The sequence below is a fragment of the Heloderma suspectum genome, chromosome 7 (genome assembly GCF_057233095.1).
Source record: "Heloderma suspectum isolate Gila_16-S chromosome 7, 16-S_ref, whole genome shotgun sequence".
NCBI lineage: Eukaryota > Metazoa > Chordata > Lepidosauria > Squamata > Helodermatidae > Heloderma > Heloderma suspectum.
Window position 1 is genome coordinate 46,096,527 of NC_139464.1, and position 14,242 is coordinate 46,110,768.

Here is a 14,242-nt window from a genome sequence, read left to right on the forward strand (position 1 = left end):
GTTGTTACTCACATGCCACTGAACAGTCATGGGATAACCACTTCTAAATTTATTCTAAATACTAGGGAGAAGCAAATAAATGTCTGCATAATAGTGAATTTGTTATGATAGTCTTAACATATGTGGTCATCTCCTGTTAAAGTAGAGAATAATATATCCACTCTAACATTATTCATAGATTAAACAGTTAATTTGTATTTAAAAAAATAATTTAGGAGCTAATTCTCTTGTTCATAAATATTTATTTGACTTGCATAGGCTTAGCATAGGCATTTAACCTGTGTTTACTTGGTTTTGAATTACTGAATATTCATGTGAGGTTTCTACTTGCAGCTATTGCAATGGGTTAGGTTTAAGGGACAATTTGTGGTTCTTTTTTGTGATCTCTGTGCAGGTTTCATGTGAAATTTTGATGGAGTTTTCCCTTTCTCATTACTTTTGTGACAATTATTCAAGAAGTAATGGAGGCATTTACTTAGTGCTGTGGATACTGAAGCCTTTATAAGCTTTGATATTAAACCTGTGATACTAATCTTGGTTGCTGTTTTGTATAATTGTTAAAATTCCCAGTGTCTTTGTGGGTATGGGTGTGTTGTTTTTTTTAAATTGGATTTCTTCATGTCCTTACTGTGCTGTATTGTTCTATGCTTCCTGGAATAACCAAGTATACTAGATGTAGAAATTGCTTATGGTACTACCTAGTGGACAGTTCTGTCCTGTCAAGTGTCAAGGTAACAGATGCAGCAGAAGAGAACCAGCAGTCAAAGCTTATTGGAATACTGTAGAAGTGTTAAGAGTAAATATACATTGAATAGCCAGAAGTACCAGAAGCTGCACAGTACCTGTTTTGTTTGTTTGCAAAAGTCCCAAACACCTTTGGACCACAAGCTCATAGTTAATTTACTCTCTTTTCCCCAAAGAGGTTGAGGGTGTTTTTAAAACATTATTCTCATGCTGTGTCTGATTCATCCACAAAAGGTAGCTATACAAAACTGAATTTGTTCCATTGTCATCTACAATGACAAAAATCTTTGAAATCTGTACTTTACCAAGGAAGACGAGACGAGACCTTATCTATCTTGTTCTGTAGGCACCCTCGTTTCCTGAGGAAACATGTAGGCCAAGTTCAGTAGTTTTCAGTAACTCTTCAGCAAGAGAGCCACTTCATGTATCTTTTACATGTGCAACCACTTTTAAATGCACATCTAAACATGTGTAAAGTGTGAATGTGATAAACATGTGTTTTCAAACACATGTATCCCATAGGTACACTTAAAATACATTGCTCTTATGTGGGGCTTCCACATCCTTCCATTTAAAGGATGAGTCAGGTCTACACCTGTTTAGCTTCAGTAATGCTGGACTTGCAAGTACCTCCAGACCATTTATTGACTGCATTCAGACATAACACTAAACCATGGTTTACAAGAATGAACCTAACCTCCCTGAAACTCTCATGCTCCCCCATATGGCTGTGATCAGAAGCTTCTACTTTTTAGATTAACTACAGTTTAGAGTGTCTCTGAACCCTAAATATAATAATAAATAAATAAAACCGTAACCTAGTATAATCTTAACTACTAGTGTAAAGTCTGTGTTGCCATGGGTGCTAGTAGTCTGAGAATGATTGGTTGAAAATATGTTTGGCTGTTTCCCTTGCAACTGGAAGAATTTCAGGGGGCATTTCCCTCTTCCTCTCAATGTTCTAATTACGTCCTGCATTAACTTCCTTCAGTGAACACCCCAATAATACAACCTCCTCCCACTACATTAAAGCAAGCCTCCCCCCGCGAAACCAAAGAGGGTCTTCCAACCCACCTCCCTCCCTCTCACCCACACAGTCAGCCTCCCTCATCCACCCCCTCCCATTACATGAAAGCATAGACAGACCCACCACTCCTTTGTTACAGGGAAAGGGGGTGTTTCAAGCCCCCACCCAGGTACCTGGCCCACCCCCACCTTCACCTGGGCCTGAAAAACCACAGGTGAGAAAGGGGGAAAGAAGAAAAATGCCGCCTTTCTCTCACCTGCCCTGAGCCAGAGCCATTCAACATGACACAGGTCTTGCGCCCTGCCCACTCCTCTGTTGCCCCACCCACTACCACCCTCTCTCTCACAAACACCACTCACATGCAGGACATAATTGGAGGAGGAGCAGCAGCCCCTCCCTCCTACTCTCTAATTCATCCCATTTGAAAGAATACAAGGGGGGAGGTGTTGCTGTTGCCCCTAGCAACCGCCCAAGGCCTAGCAGCACCTTGTGAAGCCTGCCTGTGAAGCAAAACAAATAAAAACAAACAAACAGAAAAAAGGAAACTGGGAGGATGTAGGTCGAAAACACGTGATGTCAGATCAGGCGCTGTTTGGCGCAGAGCAAATAAACCAGCACTGAACAGTAGAGCAATAGGAGACTAGTGCGGAGCAATTAAACGTACTGTTTTGCTATTAAAGCTCAAGCTTTGAACTTTTTCAAAGTTTCAAAATTTTCTGCATGTCTACACTGCCCAAGCTTCAGTTTTAAAAAAAATGAGCAATCCATCTGGTAGATCTCTAGTAATAAGCATTACACTACCGCATTCTTAGATAGGTGGTTAGTGAAAACAAGCCAGCCTCATAGACTATGGCTTAAACTATGGCTTGAAGGTGGCCATTAATGGTAGCCATTAATTATAATTAAGAACCATCACAGTTTGTCCATGTTCAGCCGACACAGCAAGCTACAGTTAATCAAAACCTAAACCAAAAACTTCTGAAGTCCTTCTAGCAGCCACACCAGAGGAGGAGTGGGGAGTACATGAGATTAGGGAGGGAGGCTAGGCTCATTCTCATAATGCTATACCTTACTTTGTCTTTATATCTGATGCAGATCTCTTATTACCAACAGGTAATGTGTAAACTGGCCCTTATGTTATGCGCTTTCAGTTTTATGCTGATTAATCAAAAATTCTAACGGTTGTTATTTTCTTTAATAAATATGGCAAATATAGTATATCTCTAGTCCTTTATATTGGATGTATATCTAAGTCCTTTAGGGCACAATCATATCAGGAGTTTATGGCTTATGGCAGAGTGAGAGGAGCAGCAGAGGCAGAGGAGCAGCAGAGGCAATCTTTGTCTCCATGGTCTTCCCTCTCTGGATTTTGGCTAGATGGTCTTCTTTGCCCATTTGGCTAAGACCTCAGAGAGGCATCCAGCATGGGAGGGGATGGCGATCTTGGATTCCTGGCTCCGAGGTTTGAGTGCTGTCTCCAACCTCGGATCCAGGAATCTGAACTATCATATGGCCCTCCCAGACTCTGTCTACGGGCCATAGGATTGCTCCCTTAAAGTTTTTGTTGCAAGCAGCCTGCCTGTGTGAAGCAGAGTGGGGGAGAGGTACAAGACTGGTGGCTGAGCCAGCATTCAGTTTGCTGGTACATCTCATTTAAGTTGAGAAGCAGGAAGGAATTCACGCTTGCCTGTAGCTGAAAGACATACTTTTTCTATATTACATCTGTCTTCCCCACCTTTGTTACAGAACCTAGTAATTGCTTGAGTAAATACGACTGTATTCCTGGCAATACAGATATGTCAGGCATTCCCCCCACCCTTAACTTTGCAATATATGTGTCTTGAGCAAATTATAGATGTTTATGCTGTCATAGCTGACTGGAGCCTTGCTAGGAAGAGGGAACAAATAATGTGAGATGTATGGGAAAACAGGGGGATGGGACATTGCCCTAACCAGCATGCTGAGTTCTAAAGCTGTTTTCACTGGTAACACTTGAACTGTGATTCTGTTGGTTTGGGCTCATTTATAATGGGGATTCCTTTTGATGTGAAAGCTTCTCATCTTGAACTCATGGAATCTAATGGCAGTGAAAAGAATGCAAAGCTGAAAGGGAAAGTTAGTGATATTTTTCAGATTCTTAGGATGTGATCCTATGCATGTTTAGACAGAAAAATGTCCTACAACTCTTAGCATTCCCCAGCCAGCATGGCTGGCTAAGGAATGCTGGGAGTTGTAGGACTTTTTTTCTGTCTAAACATGCATAGGATTATGCTCTTAATATATATTTCCTCCCTATACCTGGTCAATTAATGACATATTTCTTTCCTGGGAGTCCTATGCTTATTTGTTGATGAATTCAGATAATGTTCATAAGACAGCCTCCCAATGTGAAACTAAGGATAAAGTGGGGTTGTTTTTTCTTTTCTTTTTTTGCTGAATTGGGATAACAGTTAACTTGTGCTCAGCTGGCAAAGTGCTTCGTAGGGTCCAGGATAACAGAAATGTTTTTGTTTTTACATTGGTGTCTAAAATATGGTGATTAACATTATTATTGGCATACTGTATTTTGTATTACAAAATATGTAAATACACTTTAATATTAATGTTGGTCCTTATGGAGTAATAAGTGCTTCCATTATAGCCTCTGCAAACTTGTTTAAAATATCTTAATGTAGCATGGCTTGAAAAAAAATTCTTAGAAAACTGCAGAAATCAAACAAAATTAAAGTGATGTTGTAGAGTTTTGGTTAGTGATGCTTTCTGTTTACAAAATGTTTAATAAATCACAAAAGCAGAGAGACTAAGAAGTGGCATGGAAGGTATTTCCATGGTCACTGAGTTCATAATAGTATTCAACCAGTCTTACTTGGAGGCAAACCAGTCTGCCAGTTAGCAGTATCCCCACACATTACGTCCTGTTGACAAAAAGTGCAGGGTGACTTCAGAAACACAAATGTCTGTGTTTTGTCTTAATTTGGTGCTCTTTGCACCCTTCATCAGTCTGTAGTAAATTGTAATTCATTGTACCATAAATTAGGTTTATGACATCTTAGCCATAAAAAAAAAGCTGAGCTTGTCTTCTGTCATATTTTGTGCATTTCCCCCCCCTATCTTAATCAAACATTTTAGTAAATGGAAATTTTGTCTGACTTTTAAGTCTTTCACTGAATGCCTCATCAGCCAATTGGCTGTTTTGAAGAATTGGACAGGAAACACGATAGACGGATTTGACAATAACATTTGCCCTTTCATTAGTATTTTGCATTGGGAACTGTTGCATGCAATATGCGTTCGTTGGTATTTCTCCAGCTTAGTGGCATAGATTTCTGCTGATAAAACTCCACTATCATTGGCATGGCACTGATATAATAGTAGAAAAACTGGTTTGCTTATAAAGTAGATGGATATGGAAGTTCTTTTAGTTTAAAAAAAGTGTTTCCAAATGATTGCATACCTGCGATGTACTACATTATACACATTCAGTGAAGACATTCTATTAGACCAGCCTTACCCAACCTGGTGCCCTTCAGATGTGTTGACTACAACTTCCATCATCCCCAGCTAGCATGGCCATTGAAGAAGTCTATATTGGACTTTTCAGAAGTTAGAGGGACTTTTACTCAAGAGTTTCATAAGGCTCTTCAGGCCATTCGGTTTAAAATAGTGTACTTTGGCCTTTTCCTTCACAGCAGCAAATGAGTTTTTAGTTCCATTTCTCAACATAGGGATAATTAGACTGCACTAAAACATATATCATTTTTATATCAAAAGTTAATATTTGTGTTGCTGAATACTTTTAACATCTGCTGCATTTCTCTTTGGTGGGTCCTGTCTCTAATGGGCAAAAGTTATTCCTGTATATAAGTTTTTGAAAGTCATTCTGTAAAATGCTTTTGAGTCCTAAATTAAAAGCACTATAGCAAAATTGTTACCATCTATAAAAACCTCTGGGTAAATTGTATCTTGCTATACATCTTTTTTTTTTGCAAATACTCATTGCCTCCTTTTTGTATCTACAAATGTTTGATGGATTATGATAGTCCTGATGAGGAAAGAACATTTCCATGCTCAAGGCTCACCTCATATCCACTTATATTTCTATTATGCTTTTTAAATTATACAGTTATGGATATGAACGCTCTCTGATTGTGGAAACCGGGCTGAATTTTTCTGGGTATATTAAAGCCTCTCTGCCAAGCGTCTTTTGTAATGCTTTTCTTTTAAAAATGTAAAATTTTAACTATATTGAATTCTGTTAGTATTCCCTTTTGAAAAAAATAAAGTGTATATTCTACTAAACTTAGTTATAATCACTACCTAGACACTGTGCACACAAACCATTATTAGAACATTATGGCCTGATGCAGCGCCTTCAGCTATCAGTGATGTCTGTCAATAGGAGTTGACTGTATTACAAGCTAGTTCTAGCTGCAAGAACTCACAAGGTTTATTTTATTCATATTCCTTTCTTCTCATATTTTTATATTGTGAGGATCGCAGAAATATCACTGAACACAATCGCTTCTCCTGAGAAGGAAAATCAGTGTTACCTACTCCCCTTCGTAAAATGTGCATGAAAAGTACAAAAGCAAGATATTATATTCTGGGTAATTCCTTCCGAAGTGTTTAACACTCTCCTCACATTACTGGAAACATTGCCTTTATCTCAAGTGGTCTCCAACAGCTTTTTGTTGAAAAAAGTGAAACAAATTGCAAAGACTAATCTGTCCCTTCATGCTAGGGCTTCCTTTAAAAAGAATGTAGAAAGGGGGGACTTTTGTATGCTGCTTCTGGTGGTACATGCTGTGAAAAGTCTATCAGGGGTCTCTAAAGCATCATTAATCAATAGTAAGTTAATTTTAAGCACCAGAAAGTGTTGCTTAAAAGAGTGCTGAAATCCCTCCCTAGAGGATAAGGACTGAGATTGGATGCCAGTCATGTAAGTCAATGAAAGCTATATGTAGTTGCAAAGACAGAAGACTAAATGGCCAACAGGATCTGGGGGTCTGATAGAACACTGAGAGTGATTTCTCATTGCTTCCTTTGCAATGATGTCAGTTTCCAATAGGTAAAATGTGGAGCAAACAAGTAATGGGACAAAAAAGTTTGCTGTAGGTAATATTATCTAAACCAGCCTCTTGCCCAGGATAAATGCTGATGGACAGTAGGAGTTGTGTGTTAAGAGCAATGTATGACTAGAAATAGATTAACTGCTAATCAGTGATCGTAGTTAGTGTTAGGACAAAAACTATTGATCACAAATGTTTTTCCTTTATGACTAATGGGGCATTTGGCATTATGAGGCATGGAGGTAGGCTTACTTCAATGAGGTAAGGATAGATAGCTTCAATATGCAACTTGGTACAGAATGTGACTTCAAAATGGCAGGGTGTGGGAATTTTTGTGTGTGTGTGAAAAGGGGAGGGGAGAATTGGTGTTGTGGCTAGAAGATTTAATAAATTAATATAAAAACCAGGTTAGTTGTATCCCAGCAGCAGACAGCACCAGATGTTTCCAAAAAGGACCTTTAGGGGAAACTGGCTAGAGACAGGTTAGTTTTTCAAGAGTTGGAGTAATAGAAGGATTGCTACCTGTAGTGTGTACACTCATCCCACTTTGCCTGTCCTAAACAGGTTTTACAGGTTTTTGAATTTGTTTCAAAAACCTGTTTGATTAGAGGCAACACTATAACAAAAGAAATGTGTGTACTTTGTGGGAAACAGTATGTCATACCACTTCAAACTCCCTTAAACCATCTTCAGCCTTAGAATAATTGGTCTCTTTTTGTGATATTTGGATATAATGAGACACCATGTTGATGTATTTATGGCCTTTCACGCTGTTGTCTCCTTGTTACTGAAGGAATTGTTTTCTGCATTGCCCTGGTCCTTTTGAATCCAGTTATACTACCACCTTTTTTTCCAAAGCAAATGGTTGCATTTAGACGAATTATTTGATGAGAATCAGAAAATGTATTTGAGTGGCTGTGCAATGAATATGAATTTGAGCACACTCCGGGAGAGAGCGGAGGACAGGAAGGCCTGGCGTGCTATGGTCCATGGGGTCACGAAGAGTTGGACACGACTTAACGACTGAACAACAACAACCACCTTAGGATTTTTGTATTATGGAAACAGTAACAGTCTAATCCTTATACCTGGTTCTTCGTGGCCAGTGTACTGCCGGTTTTGTCCCTTGCCCAGTTACTCTGGTACTGTTATAGGACCCTTTTGAGAGTCTAGGCAGTCTTTCATGCAGTATTTAAGGTTTAGCACATAGCTTAAATTAGAAACTTGACGCTCTCATCTCCATGCCTTCATAGAAATGGGAGATTGATATTTTATTCATCTCCTCCTTCAGAGACAAGAGAGGGTTCTAGATTGTGGATGGTTGAAATGGAAAGCAGGGTGCATCTACACTCTTCTTCTCTGGAAGGGGGAGTGACACAGAAAGAGCTAAGATTGGTGGAGGTGAGTAGGCAGTTGGGAGTAGCAAGTTTTCAGGGTAAAGGTACTGGCAGTACTCCAGGCATGGTAATAGGTGACCCTATGTATGATTTACTTGAAATTTAGTTGCTGTTAGAATGTTGGATGGGATGCTGTGATTTTTCTGGTTTTGAACTTTGCTTTGAGAGAGGGGAGAGCACAGTCGGCAATCTTGGCTGTTTGGCCCCAAAACAGCTTCCTTAGTGCAAGTGAGATTCTAAGTGAATGAACAACTTGCTTCACATCTGATTTTGAGGGAAGGGGGTTGGGTTTGATGGCTTTCTGGTCAGTTATAGCCTTCCCTGTTTTGCATTCATCTCCTAAACCCTTGCATCCAAGTTAGCTCCTTAATCTGAGGATCTGATCTAGTAGCTATGCAGTCACCCCTCGTCTCCTTTGGAATGTGAGTGACCGCCAGCTTGTTTTTGACCATGTCCTGCCTTTAACCATTTTGATTCTTCACTGATTGCCTCAGAACCAGACGCACACCCCTCCCCACCCGCAACCTGCCTCAGACCTTTGCCAAGTCCTGACAACAAGGCAAAGAAGTTCAGGGAAGTAAGGCAGGGGAAGACTTAGCTCCCCTTCACCCATGTAGCACTTCATGTAAAGAACTGAATCCCCACCCTCCCCTCACCGGCTTTTATACACGAATGGGGTAGTCATGTGAATAAACAAATGTGGTTGCCTATTTCTGGTTTTCTAATGACTGACCACTAGATGGCTCTGTTGCAGCATTGCAAATGCTGTGACCTTGTCTCTTTAAAAAGAAATATCGCTCCCAGTGGGATTGCACAAGAAATGAAAGGTTATTGATATGGAATTAGAGTGAGGGAGAGAAAAGCAAATTGCTTTGGTGGCTGACATTAATCCAGCCTAAACTCTGCAACCTCTGTGGTGTTTAAAGGTGTGGGGTGTTTTCTCCCATTAGAAAGCAATTGTGATTTCTTTCCTTGTGTGCCAGTTGAATGAGCATGATGGATGATCAAGCTAGAGCCCTAACAACACAGACTTCTTCTCCGGTTAGTTTTATTTGGATGAGTGAGTAGCTTCAAGGAAAATAAATGACAGAAAAAAAGCCTTTGTGTTGCAAGCAAAAGGCATTGAAAACCTAGAGATTGCCAGTATGGCCTCAGCTCTGTCAAGCCCCATCTGTTAGGGGGGCAGGAGAAAGTCTCCAGAGGAAAGTATCATAGCTACCCAAACTGCATTGAAGAAGAAACAACTTGCCTGCCTGTACAGAGTTTCTTCTGGCTTCCCTTTCCTGCAAAGATAGAGAGGGAGAGAGAGAGTAAAATAGGCTTTGACATATAATGCCACAGAAGTGTTAAGTGCTGTTGTATGTTAAGATACAACATATAAGATACATGTTGTATGTATCTTCCTCCATATTGTATGTTTATTTAAACTGCACTGAAAGGTACCCTTGTCCACTTTACTACATGGGTGCTCTTGTAGTCCTTTAAAAAGAAGGGAAATAGTTTAAGGCAGTCCTTTTCCCACACAGCAGTGCCCCCCTGCCTACTATACCAACAGCTTTCTGCCCTGGATATGCTCTCATAGACCTTCCTGTACTCAGAATAGAATGTGGACACCATTACATCCCATTCTCTCTCAAATTATAATGCTTCCCTAAGAAATACCCATGGGGGGGGGGGAAATATGGGGGAATATATTTCAAAAGTAAGTGTGTGTGTGTGTGTGTGTTTATATCATGAACAAGAAACTATAATTGGTACAATATACTGCATTGGCTTCCTAGCTGTCTCTCATTTTCAGCTGAAACTGCTGGTTTGCCAGGGTCATAAAATTTTCTGAGTTCAACATAAACTGAATGACTAGCAGTTAAAGGATTAGGACCACAATCTGGGGGTGTGGCTTGATTCAGCTTTACCCTAGTGTCATGCATAGCACACAGTGCCATCCAGCAGCTTCAGCAGTATGCCACTGTGGCCCTCTTGGTCACAGACAGCATGGCCATAGCGACCCATGTTCTGGTAATTTCCAGACTAGATTTTACTGGAATGCATTATATATGGGGTTGCCTTTGAAGATGTCTCAGAAACTTCAGTGGTTTCAGAATATAGCTGTTAAGTTGCTAACTAGCACCAGCCCTAGAGAACATATACTAGTCTGTTTCTGAGCACAATTCAAAGTACTGATGCTTGCCTTTTAAAGCCCTTTGTGGCCTGGGGACTGGTTTCCCACAGGACCATGTTTTCCCATATGTACCTGCCTGTGTACTGAAAACTTTGTTGGAGGCCCTTTCTCTAGGTGTAGGAGGCCCTTTTCCCACACCTGCACCATCTGCGGTGCAGCAGGTGGCAACAGTGTAGAGGACCTTTTTAGTTGTGGCATCCCAGCTGTAGAACATCTTCCCCTGGGAGGCTCACCTGGCATCTGCTTTTCTGACTTTTAGTGCCACATGAAAACCTTACTTTCCTAGGTCTGTCAAAACATTGATTGTTCTTGATCTGCCTCTTGCTGCTGTTTTATTTTACTGCTGCTGCTTCTACTGTTGTTTTTATTGTGTATTTTTTATTGCTTTTGATTTTATAGTTAAATTGTTTTAATATCCTGCAACAGCTGCCTTGGGAGTATTTTGAACTGAGGGTGCGGGATACAAATACAATAAATAAAGTGTTCACCTGGCATGAACTACTTAGCTATTACAGCCACTGAATAATGATTAGTGACTTAAGGTGTGGTCCTATGCATGTTTAGACAGAAATAAGTCTTACATCTTCCAGCATCCCCCAGACAGCCATGCTGTCTGGAGAATGCTGGGAGTTGTGGGACTTATTTCTGTCTAAACATACATAGGATTGTGCCCTTACAGACAAATGAGGCCCAGTTTATATCTATATCTATTTATATGGTAAATGACTGGGAAAAGCAACATTATATATTTTAGTCAAGTAAAACTTATTTTGCCACTGAAAAATACATGACTCCAATTTTAAAAATTATGTTTATACTTTGATATTGTAGAATGTTAAATGTATCCCTTAATCTGTTAGACCTAGTGCCTTGCTGAGGGCACTTTGCTTTCTCAGGCCATTGTTGTTACTGTGTAACTTTAAAAAATGTATATTATATTAAAAGAAGTGGGAAAAACAAAAAATATTGTACAAGGTTCACTTCAGGATTACAAAATATCACAGAGTGTATTAATTTGGTATCCTTCTGCTGACCAAAGATTCTTTGATCTATCAGAGGCTTCTGTCAGTGGAGTAGGGAGTGAGGTAAGTTTTGGCGATTCCTCCTCCCCACTGAAGCTCCCATCCCCTCCCCTTGATCTGATTGAAGACTGTTTGTGAAGAAGGGCAGGATATAAATAAAATAATAATTATTTACAGAAACTCTAGCTTTGGGTTGCTGATACATCAAAGAGACCCAGGTTTTAAACTGGCCTCATTACTGTGTAACTTTAGCATTGTGTTGTTTGTTTGTGATATGCATTTGTGGTAGCTACAGGCCAAACTGCTAAAGAACTGAACTGGAACACTTCAACTGTGTGCTTTATAGCCTTTGTTACCTTTTCATAACAAATATTTTAAGGAAGGGCCTTTTTAAAGCTGGGGAGTGGAAGCAAACAGTACAAAGACAGCCTGCATCTGAATGGAGTTGGGTTTAGGACCCAGGACCAGTTCTGGGAACTCATTGGACTACATCCAGCTTCTGAGGTTATTTCTCATTTGCACTGAGAGGATAAGATGACAGACCAGCCTCGATGTCACCTGAAACAATTGAGGAGACTAGTGGCTTCTTCACATGGAGCTTCTATCCTGCTTTTCAGATTGATTACTCATGGAAGTTTGCAGGTCCTTTAGATGACGTTGTCAACCTCCAGGGTGTCTCCTGCACTAAATGACCTTTATTCTGTTCTCTTAAAGATCAAAGATAATGTGCTATCAAATTACAGCTCTTGAGTTCTCTTGTGAAATGAGGAAATCCTGCAATAAGAGGAGCTAGACCAATGAAACATATGGAAGACTCAGATAAGGAGGGAAAGGAGGGGGAAAGGGGGGGGAAGGAAGCGTGTGTAAAGGGAGTCCCTCGTGATCCTGCATTTAAAATGGAAGTACAAAGCCCTGTTTTAAATGCAGGATTTTAGGCTGGTGTAGAGATGATTTAGAAGAGAATCAGATCTGGAGAACATATGGAACCTGTCCAAGTTAGGGATAGTACAGTACTCTCCCACAGCTTGTTTCAGCTCCTCTGCACTAACTTGTTTCTCCAAACTGCTCTTCTTAACTCTCAGCTCAGGTGAAAGATTGAGGAATGGTTCAAGGACAACTTCAGTGCATCCTCCAATGTGATGATGGCTTCCTGGATGGATAAATTGACTTTGTTGGCTCCAGAACCAATGCTCCGCTGCTTTGAGCCTGTGGCTGCAGTTCAGAAGTTGCTTTGCAGTTGGCTGCACCAGAACATGGATTGTGACCCTTTCCCTTGAGTAAGCTACTTCCCTGGCAGCTAGGTTAACACGCTGTAACTCTTTTTTTTACCTCTTAACTGTTGTGTAGAAGAGGGAGGTTCCTTATTCCTGCGGTGCTGTTCAGTGATGAACTACGATTTTCCTTGTTGAAAGGATGACAGCCCTCGGTTGCATCGATGCAGTCTGCAAGCATTAGCCAGAGCCTTGTCCTTCCTTGACTGCCTTGATGCTGGCGGACTCCACAAAAGCCAGCCCTGGGAGTGGACTATATGAGTGAGGCTTCAAGAAAAAGCTGATCACATGTTGTCTCCTTAAGCAAGCATTCTCTTGCTTCTTCAGGCCATCTGTCTCTTACTTTCAGTTCAGCTGATGGGGCAATTCTAGGGTGTCAGGTTCCCTTCATGATAGTGCAGTTTCCCCCTCCCTCAACCCTTCCTGCTCTGGTCCTGGTGGGGAAAGGCGGGGAGGGGGGGAATGACCTTTCTACTGTTACAATCAATGAGTGGAGACTGCCAGGAGTACTGGAGGCAGGACTGGGGAGTGAGAAAACACGGCAGGGTCAGGAAGGGGGAAAAGGTAGTCGTGGAAGTGGGGAGGTGTACAGCTTGAAGTGCTGGAACAAGAATGTTTCTCAGCAGAGTACATTTCTGCTCAGCTGCCATAGTTGCTGTTAGGATGATAAGGTGCTTGCAGTTTCTCCCAATATGTTCTCTGCTCTTGTACTAGCCATCAGGAGGCTGTCCTCATGGGGGATTTGCTGTGAATTGGGAGCATTTTGAGGTCGTTTGTGGCAGATAACATTGTGGCCAATCTGCAGCCATCCCAGAGATTTCCAGTGGAAAAGCTGGATTTTCTGCGACTTCTTTTACTTCATTTAATTTATTTCAGATTCTCCACATTTCTGGTGCTGTGTGCCCCTATCCTCCGCATTTACTTCGGCATGGCAGTGCTGCCCAGGGGTGTGTCTTTCACCTCACTGTGATCTTACTGAGCCTTTCCAGCCTTCAGAATTGCCCTGCACTCCCATTTCACAAATAATTAGCCTCCGTGATGATACACTTCTCAGATGTTTGCATTACTTCACTTCTCCATTGTTGTGTTAAATCGCCTCTCCGATACTGTGTAAAGTATAAAGTCACTTCTTTGATGTTATGTAAAGTCACTTCTCTGATCTGGCAAGGTCTTGGGAGCCTGTCATTGCAAGCAGGGATAAAGTGCCCAGAGAAGGAGAAAAGGTGGGTGGGTGGAGGCAATAACTCTGCAACAGTTTGCTGGAATGGGGCAAAATTGGGGGGGGTGCTCTCAGTGGGAGCTTTCAGATGCTGCACTCAAGAATCAGGGATTTCAGCTTCTTCAGGGAAATTTGTGCACATGGGGGAAAATTAGTTGATCTCCATAATAATGTAGTAGCAAGGAAGAGCCTGGACATAGGCCGGGAAATAAGCCTCTCTCATTGGTTGAGCAGCCCCTGCCAGTTTGATGACGTTCAGTTCTACTCTCCCCACCCAACCTGGAAGTATGTTCCTTTCAAGTGCTGTGTGACCC

General features: G+C 41.1%; 1 long non-coding RNA gene across 1 annotated transcript; it reads left to right on the forward strand.

Moving 5' to 3' along the window:
* Positions 1–2,329: 2,329 nt before the first annotated feature.
* Positions 2,330–6,070, forward strand: LOC146339680 (uncharacterized). Its single transcript, XR_014784312.1, has 2 exons — positions 2,330–3,915; positions 4,036–6,070. It is a non-coding gene; the product is annotated as an uncharacterized LOC146339680 (long non-coding RNA).
* Positions 6,071–14,242: the final 8,172 nt, after the last annotated feature.